The following is a 17,761-nucleotide window of genomic DNA, read 5'->3' on the forward strand; positions in this document are numbered from 1 at the left end:
TATAGTCAATTAACTTAGATATACACATACAAGAGAATGGAATCAACTTCTTGTGACATACTATAAGCAACTTGCACCCTTATTGTCCATTTTTTAAAACCCACAAGTCACTTAGGACAACGTCCAAACAACAATGATACAATAATTTCATTTTATAGGCTGCTTTTTATAATCTACCATGTGATGGCTCACACTCACATCTAAATTGATTATCCTTATTACAAAAATATTGTATTGCCTTTAGAAATTAGCATTACAAGTATATGAGGACACACTCTTTCATTAAAACCAATAGTACGTATTATATTGCAAAAGTGAGGACCATGACTATGAGCTCTATATTTGAGGTTGCTTGGGCATCTAATATAAGAAACTTTTTGTGTCAAGTACACTTTGAATCTAGCACATGTGAAAATGATTTAAAAAGACTTGTATCCCTTGACCTCCTTTGAGTAGGTATATTGTAGCAAAGCTATGGAATGGACAATCATCTACTCAAGTTTGACCTTTTGAGATAGTTTTAGCTTGTGTAGAGAATTGCACAAAGAGGAGAAATTGATTGATGTGGTGGGCATGGGTGTCATAGTCATGTGAGTCTCATATGAGGTAAGGAAGCACATTGATCTTCTTGAATTCATTATTTCAAAAGTGTGCTTTCACTATTAGTACAACAACCCATGGAGCAAAGTTGTTCTTAGTAATCTTTAAATTGAATGAAATCCATTTCCCCCTATTTTACTATATTCATTTTCTATTTATATCCTTATTTTTGTTTTGGTGAAAATTGCACATATCCACTAAGCTATAAATATCTTGCACACAACCTTTTGTTATAAGGTAGATTACTGTGTGGCACACTTTACATTGTCCCATACATCTACGATATGTGTTTTTTTTTCAAATTACAAATTGATTCATAAATGTGAGTTCTTAGTATGGATAGAGCCCAAATAGAAGCCATCTTGTTTATAAAAGATGAAAGGGAAAGGTTGGTTCATGGCAGGCATAGGTCCAAGGGCTACCTTAAATATCAGAAGCCGGGTGCACATCTTGTATGAAATCAAGTTATGGCTTGCATTAGGGCCAATGAAGGCTTTTGTAGAACAAATAATTTTCCTACACAAATGGAAGTCTGCTTGTACCCTAGTTGGGGCAATGGTGAGATCCTCCATGGCATCTAACCCTTCCATGAATGCCTTGCAAATTGTTATTAGCCTTAAGTTTTTCACTTTAGCTTGCTAGACCCTAGCCTCCTCTATCGATTATCACCTCATTCGAGTGATTGGTTTCTTAAGTTCCTTTTCTCAATGGATGGCATGTAGCATTTAAAGCATTAACCATAGCAGCATTTAAGCTTACTACCATTGCTGTAACCATCCATTTCAATACCATCAAGGATTGTGATTCTGCATGACCCTTGGGGTGTAATTTCCACAACACGGTATAGACCCATTCCTCTATATTTCAATTTATGTTTTGTGCTCATGCTATATAACAGCACAGGGGATGTTTTTTGGCAAGCTTGAACAAAAATGGCGAGCACACTCTCTCTCATCTCTCAACTCTCTTCTCTCTCTCTCTCTCTCTTTCTTGTCCCCTCTCTCTCTAGTATCTCCACCTCATCTTTATCTCTCTTGCTCTACCCCACCATCTCTTTATTGTTCCTTCTCTCCCCTCTCTTCTCCCTCGTCCTCCCATGTTCTCTCTCTCTCTCTCTCTCTCTCTCACTCACTCACTTCCTCTCTTCTCTCTTCATGTCCCTTGCCTTCTCTCTCTCTCTCTCTCTCTCTCTCTTTCTCTCTCTCCCCCTCTCATGCAATGTATGAGCATACTTCCCAGAAGTTAACTTGGAAGCAAGATTTGAGAGCTATGGATCTCAGCGAGCACAAACATGACACTGGCAATAGTGGTACTTGAAGAAACCTAGGAAAGAAGTGTGTGTATACCCAATGTCAACACAGAGCTCATGATGCTGCTTGAACTACCATCCAAAGTTTGAGATTGAGGGAAGGAATCTAAGCCTTGGAATCACTCGTTTCAAACCACCAATTAGGTTGGGTAATGGAGACATCCAAAGCATCTACCTCAATCAACTCATAGAGATGAGCTGCCTCTTTGTGATGAAGATCATGGACAAGAAGAAGGTGACTCGGGGAGAAACAACAATGATGTACATTGTGGTGTTGTGGTGTTGTCCATGGGCATGCTAGTGCCAATGGCACGAGCATGGTAGTGCATGGTGGTGTGGTGTTGTCCATTGTCTAAGGATGGACATTTACTAATAGTTTCATCTAGTAAGCAATTAATATGTAAGAATCCTCACGTGGGAGTGCATATGTTGTGCTTCAAACTTGTTAGAATGGCAAGATCAAGCTCGTTTAATTGTAGTAGGACTATGGTGGAACTAGTAAATAACATCGGTAGAAGAGCACAAACATCAACGGCCCAAAGCAGCAAGCATAGTGATATGCAACCTTCCTACCATAGTGAGCATCCTTTGTAACAAGCAATAAGAAAAACATAAACAAATAGCCACCTCTATAGCTCCACTTAGTAGCCCGAACAAAGCCTTGCTACAATTAATCACACACAATAATCCACCTAGTGTTAATACAAAGAACAAAAGTGAATTACCAAATTTTTGAATTCCTAGTGTCGTAAGAATTTACTGCCACAAAATTCCACTCAACCACCACATAGGTGAGAAATCGGCTATCAAGAAATCAACACGCAAAGAAACAACTCTCGTAAAATAGCCATGAAGGTAGCTCCACCATTGAAGCAACTCTCAAGTCTCTTACCTCCCATCCCAGTGCTCGAGAGGTTGCAACAACATCCCAATGAAGACTCCTCCCAGTGGTGGTTATTCCTAATGACTTGCTCAACCTATGACAGACTCACAGTGGGCAACAAACTGTGTGCAATATCAAGTACTACTCGCAGCCCTCTCCCATTCATCTTTCTTTCCTTGCTACATCATCACATCTCCATATGATGAGTTTCTCCTCTATTCTGAAATCCAATGGCATCTGCTTGCCGCAGAGGCTAGGATTTCCAAGGAACACCAACCATAATTGTCACAATAATAGAAATGAATGTGCTAAGTCAATACCTCAATCATTGCACCAACCTCAATCTCACGATAATGGACACAAAGCATTCATGATCATCCACACTACTAAGCTCGAGGAGAACTTCACGAAGATTCCCATCAAGATAAAGAGAGAGGACACTGTATAAAAAGCAAATGCCATAGGATGACCTCAATGGAGATTGTGATGTGTGGGAGCTAGGGAAATTAGATTTTTTATTTGGAGGCATTCAAAACTACCATGCGACACTTCGGCGACCAAAATGCCATGTGGCATTTTGGTCGTGGAAGCGCCACATGGAAATTTTCACAAATTAAAGTAAAAAGCCATGTGGTGCTTGACATTATGAAGGGGGAGGCAATCGTGTTTATACTATTTGTGTGTTTTTTTTAAGGGGGGGAGGCGAGTTTGGGTTGTTGCGTGTTTCTTTAATCTAAGGGAGGTGCTAGTGTGTCTCTTTTTCCATTTTTGAAGGGGTGTGTCTTGAAGAGAAGGGGGGGGGGGGAGAGAGAGAGAGAGAGAGAGAGAGACTCATTATAATAGCGCAATAACAATAAATGTAATAAATTTATTCAATGGGAACGTTACACACACACACACACAAGAGAGAGAGAGAGAGAGAGAGAGAGAGAGAGAGAGAGAGAGAGAGAGAGAGAGAGAATGTCAAAAGGAAAACTAATAATCTATTCCCATAGGAATGTTACACACACACACACACATCTATTTATGTGTGTGTGTGTGTGTGTGTGTGTGTGTGCATGCTACACAAAGAGAGAGAGAGAGGGAGAGAGAGGGAGAGAGAGAGAGAGAGAGAGAGAGAGAGAGAGAGAGAGAGAGGTATGGAGGAGAGAGAGCAGCATGGAGGAGATGAGAGAGGATAGAGGAGAAATGAGAGAGAGAGAGAGAGAGAGAGAGAGAGAGAGAGAGAGAGAGAGACAGACAGAGGGAGAGAGAGAGAGGAAAGAGTGTGTGCTTGCCATTTTTGCACATGCTTGCCAAAAAATCATGCCCTAACGACACGAGGTCTTCTTCTTTTAGGTCCTTGTCCCAAGATTGCAATCAAACCACTTCCTACGGGGTAGTTTCTTGATTTTAATGCCATGGGCTGGTCTCAATCTTGTCTCATCAAGTTTTTCAAGCTTGATTAGCCTTTCTGGTATTGCCTCATAGGATATTCAGTCTCTAACTACAAATCTGAGGCTTGGAAAGATAAAATTCCATAGGCATGACTGCTTCTACCCCAAATGCTAGGCTAAAGAGTGTGCAATTGTTAGCGATCTTGTATGCCATTTGATATGCCCAAAGTGCTGCGGTGAGTTTATGCTCCCAAACATTATGACTGGCTTCTACCATGCACATCATTGTGCGGCACAAGGACTTGTTTGAGCTTTTGTCTTGTCCATTAGATCGGGGGTAGTAAGGCATGGATTTTCAGTGAACAATAAGCAAGTCACTCATCAATATGCCGATTGTGTCATTATTAACAAAGTGTGTTCCCAATCTCTTATGATCTCCACTAGGAGGCTGAAGTTAGATATTACATTCTCATACAAGAATTTAGCGATTATCCTCGCATCCACTTTCTTTGTGGCCTTGGCTTCTGCTACCACTTGGTAAAATAATCTTTGTGGCCTTGGCTTCTACCCAGTTGGTAAAATAATATGTGGCCACTATAATATAACGACCCTGGGATCCCTTAGCGACTGGACTAATTGGTCCCACAAAGTCAATACCCCACTTTTTGAAGGGTTGATCTGTAAGTACTTTGGTTAGGGGCATGTAATCTTGGTTGTGGGGTATGGAAACTTAATGGCAGGGATCACATAATTTGGCTTGCAACACCTTGCAGGTCGTAAACTTCTAACAAAGTGACCTTCGGCAATGCTCAAATGTGCCTTGTTTAAAACCTTCATAAATTCATGCTCCCAAATACACCATCACATTATGCCATCTTTCCCCATCCAACAGAGCATTTTGGATATTAATTGACATGGGGTTGCATCCTTGATAAGTTTCCTAGTCCTATCCTTATTAAGGAAGGGCCTTATCTTGGGGGAATCCATTGTTAAGAAGTTTCCAATCTCTTAGGCCCATTCCAAAACTAGGTCAACGAGGAATAACAAGTCATCTAGAAGATCTTCCTCCACTCCTATCACCAAATCTGTATCGTGAATACAGTGAAATCAAAATCTAAAATAATGAGCATTTACCACGTGATACATCCAGTCACACATGGCTTATTAAGAAGATAAAGAGGAGCCTAGTGATCTACAAAGAAGACAAATTTTTTTGCCAAGAAGTAATGCCTAAGCTTTTTTTACTACATACACCATGGTAAGTCCTTCTCGCTCAGTCACAGTAGTATAATTCATCTATGCATCGTTCAGTTGGCAAGTTGCAAAGTATATCGAATAGTCCAAATTGAACTCACCTAGTTGTGCCAACACACACCCTATTGCAAACTTTGAGGCATTAATATGGACGTGAAAGATCAAGTCCCAATTAGGTGCTTGAAAAATCAATGCCAAGACTAGTTTGAGGGTCTCATAGCAATTTGGCATTCTTCTGTCTTGTGAAAGACAATCAAGAGCTTATACAAAGGGTGGACTATCTTGGCATAGTTGTAGATGAACCTACAATAGTAGCCCATGTGCCCAATGAACCCTTCTACACCCTTTGCATTGGTGGGTGGGGTAATTCCAGGATACGTTTGATCTTATTACTCTTACTCATTGTCCTCCAAGGCCTTTAAGGTGGATTGCTTCTCCTTCGGAGAAGTCTTAGTGTCTTTGGCCTTTGAGGCCTTGCTTTTGCATGGTGGCTTAGTTTTTGAAGGGACCTTATCCTCAATGAGAGGGACTTCCTCTACTTTAAGGGATCCTAGGGGAGCCTTAAGTTTGTCCAATCTAGCTCCCCAATTGGATGAGAATTCATGGTATGCTAAAATTTCACCCATGTATCTCAACTAATGAAGGTGTGTTTTGACTTTTCATACCCCTGGCCATTCCTTGGTGCCCTGAAGATGTTGACCATGTAAAGGAACTATAGTCCCTAGCACCTTGGCCGCCATTTTTATTGTTGTCCTTTCGAGTGCATCTATGGTTGCTAGGACATGCATCAAATTCTATGAGAACTTGGGCTTTGGTAGCTAAGCATACCATTGATCATCCCGATCCTCGCCCAATTTCTTATCATTACATGCTTGGAACACATTAATGGGGGTGGTATGTTGAGTAGTGTCTGACTCAGCTGCTGCAAATAAGTTGCCATTCATTGGGTGGGCTTTCCATGTCTGTAGATTGACCCTCACAATTTGCTCATCCTTGCACATATAGATTTTATTAGAGGCCCAGTTGTGGACCAGACCTATGGCATGCATAAAGGGTCTCCTAAGATGACATCATAGCCATCTAGCTACCCATGGAAATCCATCACCACAAACCAAACATCATAAGTAACACCAAAGGTCTTGATCTTTATGTTCTTCAGAACTCCCACCAGTTGGGCCGTCACACCATCAGCTAATTTTACAATCAGGTTGGTTCTTTTCATTTGAGGATTTTCCCATTTAGCCTAGCACTACTAAGTGACAATGTTGACACCCACTTCTCCAATCATGGCCTTGTTAGTTGGCAGGAAATTGGGAGCACAGCATTTGTATCGTCACTCTCAAAGTACTCACCCAACTTGTTGACTAGTATCTTTAGTAAATTTGGCTCATTAGTGGGGGAGGTGACCATTTGTCCATTCATCCACTTAGAGAGATCTTTCCAAACGATGAAGTTCCCTCTTAACAGGGCTACCATAGGCATCTTTATCTCTATAGCAAGCCATGACAAATCTTGAAGTTGGCCAATCAATTCTCACCCTTCAAATTGTAGTTCCTCAAACCCATAAAAGAACCCACAGTCATCATTTGTAGCTTGGTTCCAGATAGGATCCTCTTCAAACATCTTATGTCGTAAAAGCGATCGTCGTGCCCATTTACTATTTGAGACTATCTCATCCACCTTTTCTAGGGTAGGAAAAAGTTTGGGAGATCTTTTAAGGGCCTGATGTTTTGGGCGAATGGTATTCATGCCCTTGGTAGTTTTGATCCTTTGCTCAATATTTGTTGTGCCTCTGCAAGGCATTGCTTCTCAGTAGTAGGGTTGGGGTATTTTTTATGGTAAGTCCCATCTACGTGGCTATGCCTCACTTACCCTACTCTTTTCCTTAGGCCATACAGTATGCTATAGGATCTAGGGTTGCTTGGTCAGGTCTTAAAGATGTGGATGTGGAGATCATAGTAGTCTCTTCATCCGAGCCACTCTGAATGATGACTCTTTCTCTACTTTGATAGCACTCACATGGCCTTTACCTTTGGACTGTGATGTGGTTGCTTTTTCCTTTGTGGACTATTTTTGGAGTTTTTTGCGCATGGCTCTACCTTGGGCCCTCATAATCATATTTAATGACACCAAGGACACTTGGTTTCTCTCAATACTAATAAAATTGATGTTGGTTTTAGGGTCAAGAGCTATTCTAGGTGCCCTTCTCATGGGACAATCCTTGTATAGATGGTCCACCCCACAATCTAAACATAACAAAGCGTCCGGGATAGTGGCAAACATTCCAGGCAAAGGTTGGTCATCCTTGTAGGGACAATCCTTAAGGAAGTGAGATCCTTGGCACTCATAGCAAGCTATGGGTTGATTGGTGGCCGCCCTGTAAGGAGACTTACTTGCATAATGTGGGCCTTGCATAAGGAGACTTGCTTGCATAATGTGGGCTGATTGGCTTGCATAATGTGCTATTGCCTTGCAAGGAGACTTGCTTGCATAATGTGGGCCTTGCGTAAGGAGGCTTGCTTGCATAATGTGATTTGATATTTTTTAATGATTTCCTAACATAATGACAGAGATAATTGTTTCATGCCTCCTCTATGGAAGGCTAGATGATTGTGTTTTAATACAATTTTCCCTTTTATTGTCTCATTTTTGCAAAGCTAATTTTGCCTCCTCTATGGAAGGCTAGGTCTTTGCCTGCTTTTACGTCCTAAATGCCTCCTACATTGAAGGCTTAAAAATCTATCATGCCTCCTCTATGGAAGTCTAGGAATTTTTGTCAAAATAATCATCCTTATTAATGCATTCTACATGGAACGTGAGCACATCCTCTGCCTAAATAATTCATAAATACCCACTAAGCTATGACATAATGTAATGTTCTGTTGTATGTTTGGATGGGTCCTTTACTTTTTACTTGGAATGCTAACCTAAGTTACGCTTCTTCCATGAAATGCTAGATCATTGTCTTTTGTTACAATTGTCCTTTCTAATGCCATTCTCTGCCTCCTATATGGAAGGCTAGGTAATTGGGCTTCAAAATTATTGCCCTTCCTAATGCCTCCTATATGGCAAGCCAACACTTATGTCTCCAACATTTCATGATGTCCCCCTAGAATTTTTACTTTGTAACATGCAATTACGAATCTGAATCAATCTATTTCTCCTAGGTATTACCTATCTACCCATTTAAAACTCCATTGTTCTAACAACTAGTTTTTTCTAGATCGTGGTAGGTAAGTGGACCCTGACCATGCAGTATTGGACACCTAAAAGATTCAACTTTGATTTCTTGATTTATTTGCAAGCTTTACATATTAGTGGAATATAATATAGTGATCACTTGTTATAAGCTTCTAAGGGCTTTGAGTGCCATGTTCTTAGGGTTTTTTTGTCCCCCCCCACACACACACACAGAGGAGATAGAGAGATATCGAGATTCACCGAACAAGTGTTTAAGAACGGGGCTGCTAATGTGGGAAAAGCCATAGCTAGTTTACATAGCACAATCTCAACAAACTACACACATGAGAAAAGATCAATAGAAATATCACATGTAATTTTCGATCTCGCTATATTGCAAGTGAGTATGCTCTATATTGCAAGGGGTTTCGTCCTTCTCTCTATAAAATCAAATAAGCCTTTCATCATCACAATTGTGAACAAAAGGTAATTGCTCTATTATGAGAGAGAGAGAGAGAGAGAGAGAGAGAGAGAGATGCCGAGATTCACCAAAGAAGTGTTTAAGAGCTGGGCTGCTAACGTGGGAAAAACTGTGGCTAGGTTACATAGCACAATCTCAACAAACTACACACATAAGCAAAGATCAACAAAAACATTGCATGTAGTTTTCGATCTCGATATATTGCAAGTGAGTATGCTCTAGATAGAAACAACGGGTTTCGTCCTAATTGCTCTATTACTCAAAGAATTGGACCATGCATGCACCAATCTTTCCATGCCTATTACATGAGAAAAACTAGGTTGTGGATGGTGTGGTTTTAAAAACTTGAGTTCCATTAAGTTTGGGTTGTAATGTGTGATTCTAGGTGTTAATTCTGTGACGTTTCCTATAAATTGTAAAAACACACACACACACACACATACACACACACACACACATAGGAGACAAAGAGATACAGAGATTCACTGAAGAAGTGTTTAAGAGCAGGGCTGCTAACGTGGGAAAAAACATGGCTAGGTTACATAGCACAATCTCAACAAACTACACACATGAGTGAGTCAACAGAAACATGGCATGTAGTTTTCAATCTCGATATATTACAAGTGAGTATGCTCTATATTGCAAGGGGTTTCGTCCTTCTCTCTATAAAATCAAACATCCCTTTCATCATCACAATTGTGAACAAAAGGTAATTGCTCTATTACGCGAGAGAGAGAGAGAGAGAGAGAGAGAGAGAGAGAGAGAGAGAGAGAGAGAGAGAGAGAGAGAGAGAGAGAGAGAGAGAGAGAGAGAGAGAGAGAGAGAGGGAGGGAGAGAGAGATGCCAAGATTCATCGAAGAAGTGTTTAAGAGTTGGATTGCTAACGTGGAAGAAACTGTGGCTAGGTTTTGTAGCACAATCTCAACAAACTACACACAAATATAAGATTTCACTAAAAAAATATGTGTGTGTGTGTGTGTGTGTGTGATGATGTGGCTCAGTGGGTTCAGGCTTTGTTGGGAGGTTGCTTTGTTGAAGGAGTATACTTTGCTTCTCGAGGTTTTTATGAAGTGAACTTTTTGGATGCCTCATATCGTCAGCACATATTGGAGATGTCTCCTCTATTCTATGGCAAACAAATGGTGCATGTCATGCCATGGTTGCCAAATAAGGATTATCATGGTCTCATTCGACATCACTGCCGTGTATGGGTTGAGGTAGTGGATTTTTCGGATTATATGAGGGCTGAGCTACCAAGTCTGGCAGCTACTTTGGAGCAAAGATCAATAGAAACATCACATGTAGTTTTTGATCTCGATATATTGCAAGTGAGTATGCTCTAGATAGAAACAACGGGTCTTATCCTTCTCTCTATAAAATCAAACAGGCCTTTTCATCATCACAATTGTGAACAAAAGGTAATTGCTCTATTACGCAAAGAATTGGACCACGCATGCACCAATCTTTCCATGCCTATTACATGAGAAAAACTAAATTGTGGATGATGTGGTTTTAAAAACTTGAGTTCCATTAAGTTTGGGTTGAAATGTGTGATTCTAGGCATTAATTTTGTGATGTTTCCTATAAATTGTATAAACATAATTGCTTAAAATTTTTATTTGTTTTGACATGCATTACAATACTTTCATGTAATTATTCGTTAGAATCATGCCCTTACTTTCTCTATGCATGGGCACATGCAACGTCCTAAGCAATATCTACAAGGGTTTTACGTAGGTGGTGGACGTCGTAGAGAACATGATAATAGACCCATGATGGGCAACAAGCAAGGGAGATTTGAAATATGGTAGATTTTGCCAAGTATAGCATGAAGAGCCAATGGAGATAGGATTGACAATCTTTATAGGAGTCCTCTATCTTTCAACTGATATTACAGGTGTCATAACTCCTACCGAAGAACCTAACATCTTTATTTCTTGGCCTTGCAAGTTTTCCATAAACTCTCATGGCTTTGCCATGGGTGAGTATATTGGACCCTACAACAACGTCATGTTCATGAGCAGGCCATGGGTCTACACCCTCAGGGACCTCTCCAAGTTCAATTTTAATGTGGCCATCATTCTTATGTGTTGATAACTACGACAAGAATGAATGGAAGAGACACTACCTACATGAATGGCTTCTCTAAGAGAGTATCAGTGAGAGGTTCAACCCTCAACATGGACCACTCCATTTGCCCTCTACAAGATCTTAGGCCTAAATCTTAGACACAAATGGTTGCTTGAATCAAGTGGTGCCAGCCTTGAGAGGTCTCCAAATTGCCAAAGAAGTATCCAATCAGATACATGTCAATCAAAAGAATTGGGGACAATATGGTTGTACTAGATAGCAGAGCATCTACAAGTATGGAAATGAGGATCATGCCCTTCTTCAAGAAAAAGCAAAATCGTTAACTAAACCATACCCACACCCTATGGAAAGAGATTACAGTTGACAAAGTCAAATTGTTTTATTTTATTTTTTTTCCAAATGCCTTGCAGCATGATATGCAAACACAAATTACAAATAAACCTCATCGTTCCCCAATTCCATGTGAATGGAGAAGCGATTCACTTCATTGACACATCAACTTATGCAAGATTTATGTAGCTGAAAAATTCAAGGGATTTCCCTAGACAATACATGATGGTTGTGGTAGATTATAAATCTTTCCCTTAATTTTTTTTGAATTGTGTAGTGGATTTGCAGTATGTTGTGTGGCTATATCGGCAATAATGCATTTCTGATTACATCATGTAGGGGGAAGAAGATAGAGGAGAGAAGCTATAGCTTTTAGTCCTAAAATTGGTAGGGCCAACTAATGTTTTTATGCAAATTCCATCAAATGTGTGTGTGTGTGCACGCATATGCATGTGTGTGTGTGTATGGGGGGGGCAGAGAGAGAGAGAGAGAGAGAGAATGCAAAGCATATTTGCACCTACCATTTTTGTGACTTTTTCCATGGTAGTTTCAGAATGTTTGTTGCTTCACATTTCTTCTCCTTTACATTCTCCCTACCTTTAAATTTAAGATCCTCGAAAAGGCTCACAAGCGTTGCGTCCATGTGTGGCCAAGGGTAGAATCCTCAATGAATGAGCAATCCATCTCCCATCTTACACAATTTATAGTTATGCAAAGCATGCATACAAGCAAGAGCTCATACCATGGTAATAGAGGGAGGTTTTCTTCAATTGATATTTTTGAAACTTGAACTGAGGCATAGTGATAATTCAGGCCACCCTTTGGTAGTGGCATTGCAAATCACTACATGCTTTTCGTAGATTCTTGGTATTTTTGCTACATGTGTAGCCTTTGGAGGTCAAACGAGGTGAAGCTAATGAGCATTCACAAGAATCAGAGGTCTAGACAACTCCCATTAGGCATCTATCTGCCATCTTGGTCTATCTCAATGTGTCTTCTTGGTCTAACAAGCAAGATGAGGATGTGTTAGCTTTGGATTTGTATGCTTAGGTGTCATGGTAAGGCATCCAACAATATAGCCTTGCATGATGGAAGAGGGGAAGCAAGTTCAAAGGAAGTTTAGGAGAGCATTGGAAGTCTTTAATGTGCTTACATGGAATACAACTTGATTTTGCGGTAGGTACTCTTTCCATCGTGGAGCAAAGTAACTTCTAACTCGAAATTGAAGCTGAATCCTTCTATTTTATCAATTCTTTAAGAAAAAAAGAGAATGAGTAAAATAGTGGACATGAGACACGACATAGGGTCTTTTAGGACACGATCCTCCCTGGAAATATTAGGGGATGGTGATTTATTTATTGATTTTGTGATGTCCATATTTTGGAAGCTAAAGTCCAACAAATACATGAATAAGGCGATACAATAACTGATCCTCATTGCAGATTTCACAATATTGTCACATGGACTACAACCATATGAATAAAGGTATAGTCATCCTTCAATCTTGCATTCTTGGATTTCCTTGCTCCCTCACACCAATAACATGCATCAAATGAGAGGAATATTGTAAAAATTCATATTAAAAATAAGAATTTTTGAATGGACCAGTAATTGAAAATATTTATATTATAATATATAATATATGATTATTATAACCACACATAGTGTGGGTGGGGAGGCGGCACGTTTCTTTCCCCAAAGAGTTATAATCCAAGGAAATGGGCCCTTCCTTGGGTGGCGAGATAACACCGAGAATATTAGCACCGAGGATGAGTCTCATGAATGGATAAGAAATTGGCATATTACCTGAATGTCAATAGTCATAATCGTAGTTGAACATCGAGAAATAATATCTGAAGAACTTACCAATGTGACCTTGAGAGGATCTGCGTGTGTCCTTGAGCGGGATGATTCCAACATTCTCGAATCGTTTAGTAGACTGTGGACAGCACAAAAAGACAACTATCATTTGAGGAAATCTGAAGTAGAGCATGCAACATTCTCACTCTCCACTTAGCCAGTGTTACGTGCCTCTCAAACCTCGGGAAAATGGGGGTTTGATCACTATAGTAAGTCGAGCTTGTGAGAGTAGAGCATAAGGTCATCGCAAGGCTCTCAAAAGCTTCACATGCCAACAATAAACCCAAACTTGCAAATCAAGTAGACTATCTCTTCAAATCGAATAGGTTTGAAACGTTTATATAGTCTTTTTATTGTGAAAAGCACCTATATGCTTTTAGTGCTTTAGTCAAAAGCTCAGCTATTACATCAAACAAAATCAAGGGCATAAGATGAAACCAGATCAAGGGCTTAGATTCATGACAAGTGGCTCAAGGGGGTGTGAGAAAACCCAAACATCTCCCTAGGCTGCTTGCCGTAACAAAAATAACTTACATGACTTTTAAAGATATATCACCTATCCCATAAACAACCATCTTACGTTCCTCAGAATTTGGTTCCTTAAAACTTTCTGATTTGATCGTACAAGGACACACCTTGTCAGTCAGCATTTCCCTGTGAATGCCAAAGGTACCATAAGAACCAAAGTAACTTTGAATAATGCTAAGCCTTTCTTTCTTGGACACCTCTCCAAACTAGACTTTTGGCTTATTCTTTTTCTTCTTTTTTGCCGTGTCCAAGAACAAGACCTTTTCACCTTCCCTTGGGAGTACATCAAGCTTTGATGCATGCTTTGGTTTTATTGAACCAAAGCATAATTTTATCCTATTGGTGGATAATATTTACGAGTTATGGAATCCATAGGATCTCCACTCCCGCTGAATCATCAACACTCTCCATTGGACTTTTACGTGCCAGCTTTTACGTGTCAACAGCTACTCTTCTCGTTAGTCACAATCCCAAGAATCAATATTATGAAGTTGTGGTCTATGAGAGAGGGCATTCGAGTGTATTGGATCTGAAAATGAAATGATTGCAAAAAAGTAGACCACTTCATATGTCTCTCTCTAATTAATGGTTGAGTTAGAAAATATTTGAGAGTTTGTCATACGTTGCCCACAGGACTGTATCAAAAGCTATCCATAACATTGCAAAGTACCTTCTGTTTGTTGCTACCGTTGCGCTTGTTGGAGAAGAGCTACTTCTTTTCCACCTTCAAAGTGACATTGATGGTATCTTCTAGAGATGTAGGAGCATTGATGTCTAGCTCATTCTGAATGGAATACCTTAGACTAGCGAAGAACTTCCTTTGCTGCTCCTTTTTATCTTTCCTACTAAATACTTGAACTTTTTAACAAGGTATCCCCAAAATGATCACTTTCTCTTTTTGTCGTTGTCCCATTGAACCATTGTGTCTCTCATGAACTCCTTGGGTAGGAAGTGCCTCATCAAATGCTTCTTGAAATGCCTCTAGGTGTGGGATTGCTATCGAGTTTTGGCTGCCCACCAGAGTGAAGCACAGACTTGCAGGTGTAGGACTGCAAATCGGAGCTTAGCATTCTCTTCATACTTGTCCCCCTCAAAGAAATATTCGAGGTCTCGCATCCAGGCCAGCAAGATTTTTGGCTTGTTCTCTCCCTTTTGAAAAGCTTGTCTCCCAGAGGTACCTTATGCTTTGTGTGGCGTCCTCTCCTGTAATGTCTGGAGGGAGATGGACTTCGATGCCGTCATCTACCTTGAGGAGGAGAGAAAGAGTATGACCTTCCCTCTCTATTGGAGTTGTGGTTGTCTGCACGGCCTCTTCCTTGGGATTGAGGCCCCGTATCATGAGTTCCCACCTGATTGCTTTCCAAAACTTGAGCGATATTAGACAAGAGGGGGTTAGGAGGAGGATTAGGACCATTGGCTGCCTTTCTCTCTCCATCTCTTTGAGTATTGTATGAGCTAGATCGGGAGTGTGAGGTGTGAGTGATTCTATTGTCTATTTCCAACGTGGTATCAGAGCAAGGTTTACAGCTCTAGAACGGAGAACCTCAACAAGTAGGTGACTCCAATCGACAATCAGGTTTGCTGCATGGTCAAGTTCTCTACTACAAATTCAGTTTTCAGTTTGCTGTTCGTTATTACAGCAAGGATGGAGGACAAGGATTCTACTATTGCCTCCTCCAGATTTCTCTCATTCACCATCCCAAACTTCGGAGAGTTAGGAAAGGTAGACAGGTCGAACTACCCGATCTGGAAGGTGAAAATTTGGAGCCATTTAGTGGCTCGAAAGTTGTGGAAGTTGACAACGGGGGTCGAGGCAAAGCCGGAAGATATGCTGGACAGCAAGGGGAAGATTCTCATCCCAGTAGATGGAGAGGAGTTTGAGAATTGGGAAGACAGAGATGCCCACTCCCTAGCATTAATCATCGGGACCACGGCGGACTTTGTTCTTTCACACATCCAGATGGTCGAGATGTCTATAGAGGTGTGGGCTATTCTGAAGGATCTGTATGAAACAGACAACACATCTCGCATTCTGATTCTTCAACATCAACAGTACAATCTCGACAGGAATGAGGCTGACAATGTTTATGACCATCTGACAAAAGTCAAGGTGGTAAGGGACCAGTTGTGGCAATTGGTCAGAAGGTAGACTCAAGTCATCTAGCATTGCTGGCATTACACAAGCTAACTTGCAGTTTCAAGAGTTTCGTGACTACAGTCACTACAGGACAGAGGACCAAGGCTCTCACCTTCGAGGAGCTTGGCCCTTTACCTTTTTTTTTCAAAGAAAGGAACCTTCTATTATTGCTTGAAAGATTTCATACAAGACAACATTCCCGAAGGTACTGAGTATGGAAAAAACTGAAAAGGGTTGAAAGAAAGAACCGGCCTATTCCAGAGAACCCCAACTCACTGCCTAGGGGATCTCTGGTACTGGGGCTAACAGCCAAGTGGGGGGACTATACATCCAGCGAATCTATTGCGGGGTGAAGATGTAGAAAACTCTTGCAGGCCAAGCCTTGTAGAACTAAGCATGCCTCTCGATAGTTGCCTTGGAGCTTGGAGTCCCTCGTGTCAGATTGGGAGCCTCAACCCTGTGAGGCCCGCCACCTGTGATCTCAAGTAATAGCCCAAAGCCTTCACCACAAATAAGAAGAGGAAGGGAGCGAGTGGGTAGCCCTGGCGGACCGAGCAAGAGAGAGGAAAGGCCTTGCCCATGTGTCCTTTGATAAGAATCTGACCAAAGCTCCCCGCATAAAGCGCAGAAACTCCTCTAACCCATCGATCTGAGAAACCCAATCTCCACATAGGACCCTCGAGGAAGGACCAATCCACCCTGCCATAGGCCTTCTCAAAATCCAAGAGAAGGATGGCCTGCGGCTGTGACTCCTCCCTAGACCAATCCACTACCTCCTAGAATGTGAAAATGTTGTCCAGGATGCTGCGCTCCTAACCCGATTTGCGTGTTGTGGATGTCGTAAGATGGGGCCATAATTGCAAGCTCAAGACCTTGGCGAGGATCTTGTATGCTATATCAAGCAAAGTGATCGGTCTCCACTGTCGAGTGTCTGACCTATCTCCCCCTTTTAGGATCAAACAAATCCACCCCTTGCTCAAGGACTGAGGGAGGAGCCTATGTCAAATATCTCCTCGCAAGCTAATCGAAAAGGGGTGGAGATAATCTCCCAGAAGATTTGGAAGAAGGTCGAAGTCAAGCCATCCTTGCTCGGACACTTTTGGGTGGGGAGATCCTTAAGGGCTTCCCAGAGCTCCTCATTTGTGAAAGGCTCCTCCACTCTACTGCATAAATCGTGTGAGACTGCTGTCGAAACATGATCCCAAAACGACCTCTCGGGTCACAAGTCCAGCTCATCCTCTCAGTCTGAAAGATCTGGCTATAAAAACCTATGGTCAGGTCTAGAATCTCATGTGGGCCAATGTGCATGATGCCTTGAAGCTGTGTGCCTGCCGATCAGGGCCCAGTGGTCTAAAAAAACTACTTCGTCATCCTGTCCCCCTGTGGCACCCATCGGGCTCGGGAGGAGTGATAGGAGAACTCAGCCCGCCGAATCTTTGTGTCTTGAAGCTCAAGGCATGCGCTCTCGAACCTGTTGCTAAGCCATTGAGAAATCGAGTCCTGCTCCCTGAGCTAGTCTTGTTGGAATGGTCACCTCCCCATCTATAAGCCCCCATATGAGGAAAGCATGGGGAGGTGAACCTAGGAAAAGAAAGAGGGAGGGGGCCGCCACATGGGCAGCACCTCACACAAAGAAAGGAGAGTACCTGGCAGGAGGAAGCTTGCCTCGAGGGCAGATCTGACAGAGAATGGACAGGTGACTGTCAAGGACAGAGCAGAGCAGATCTGCACA

This window comes from Dipteris shenzhenensis, chromosome 8 (assembly GCF_047967505.1).
Source record: "Dipteris shenzhenensis isolate YYH24624 ecotype China chromosome 8, Dip_SZ_1.0, whole genome shotgun sequence".
Lineage (NCBI taxonomy): Eukaryota > Viridiplantae > Streptophyta > Polypodiopsida > Gleicheniales > Dipteridaceae > Dipteris > Dipteris shenzhenensis.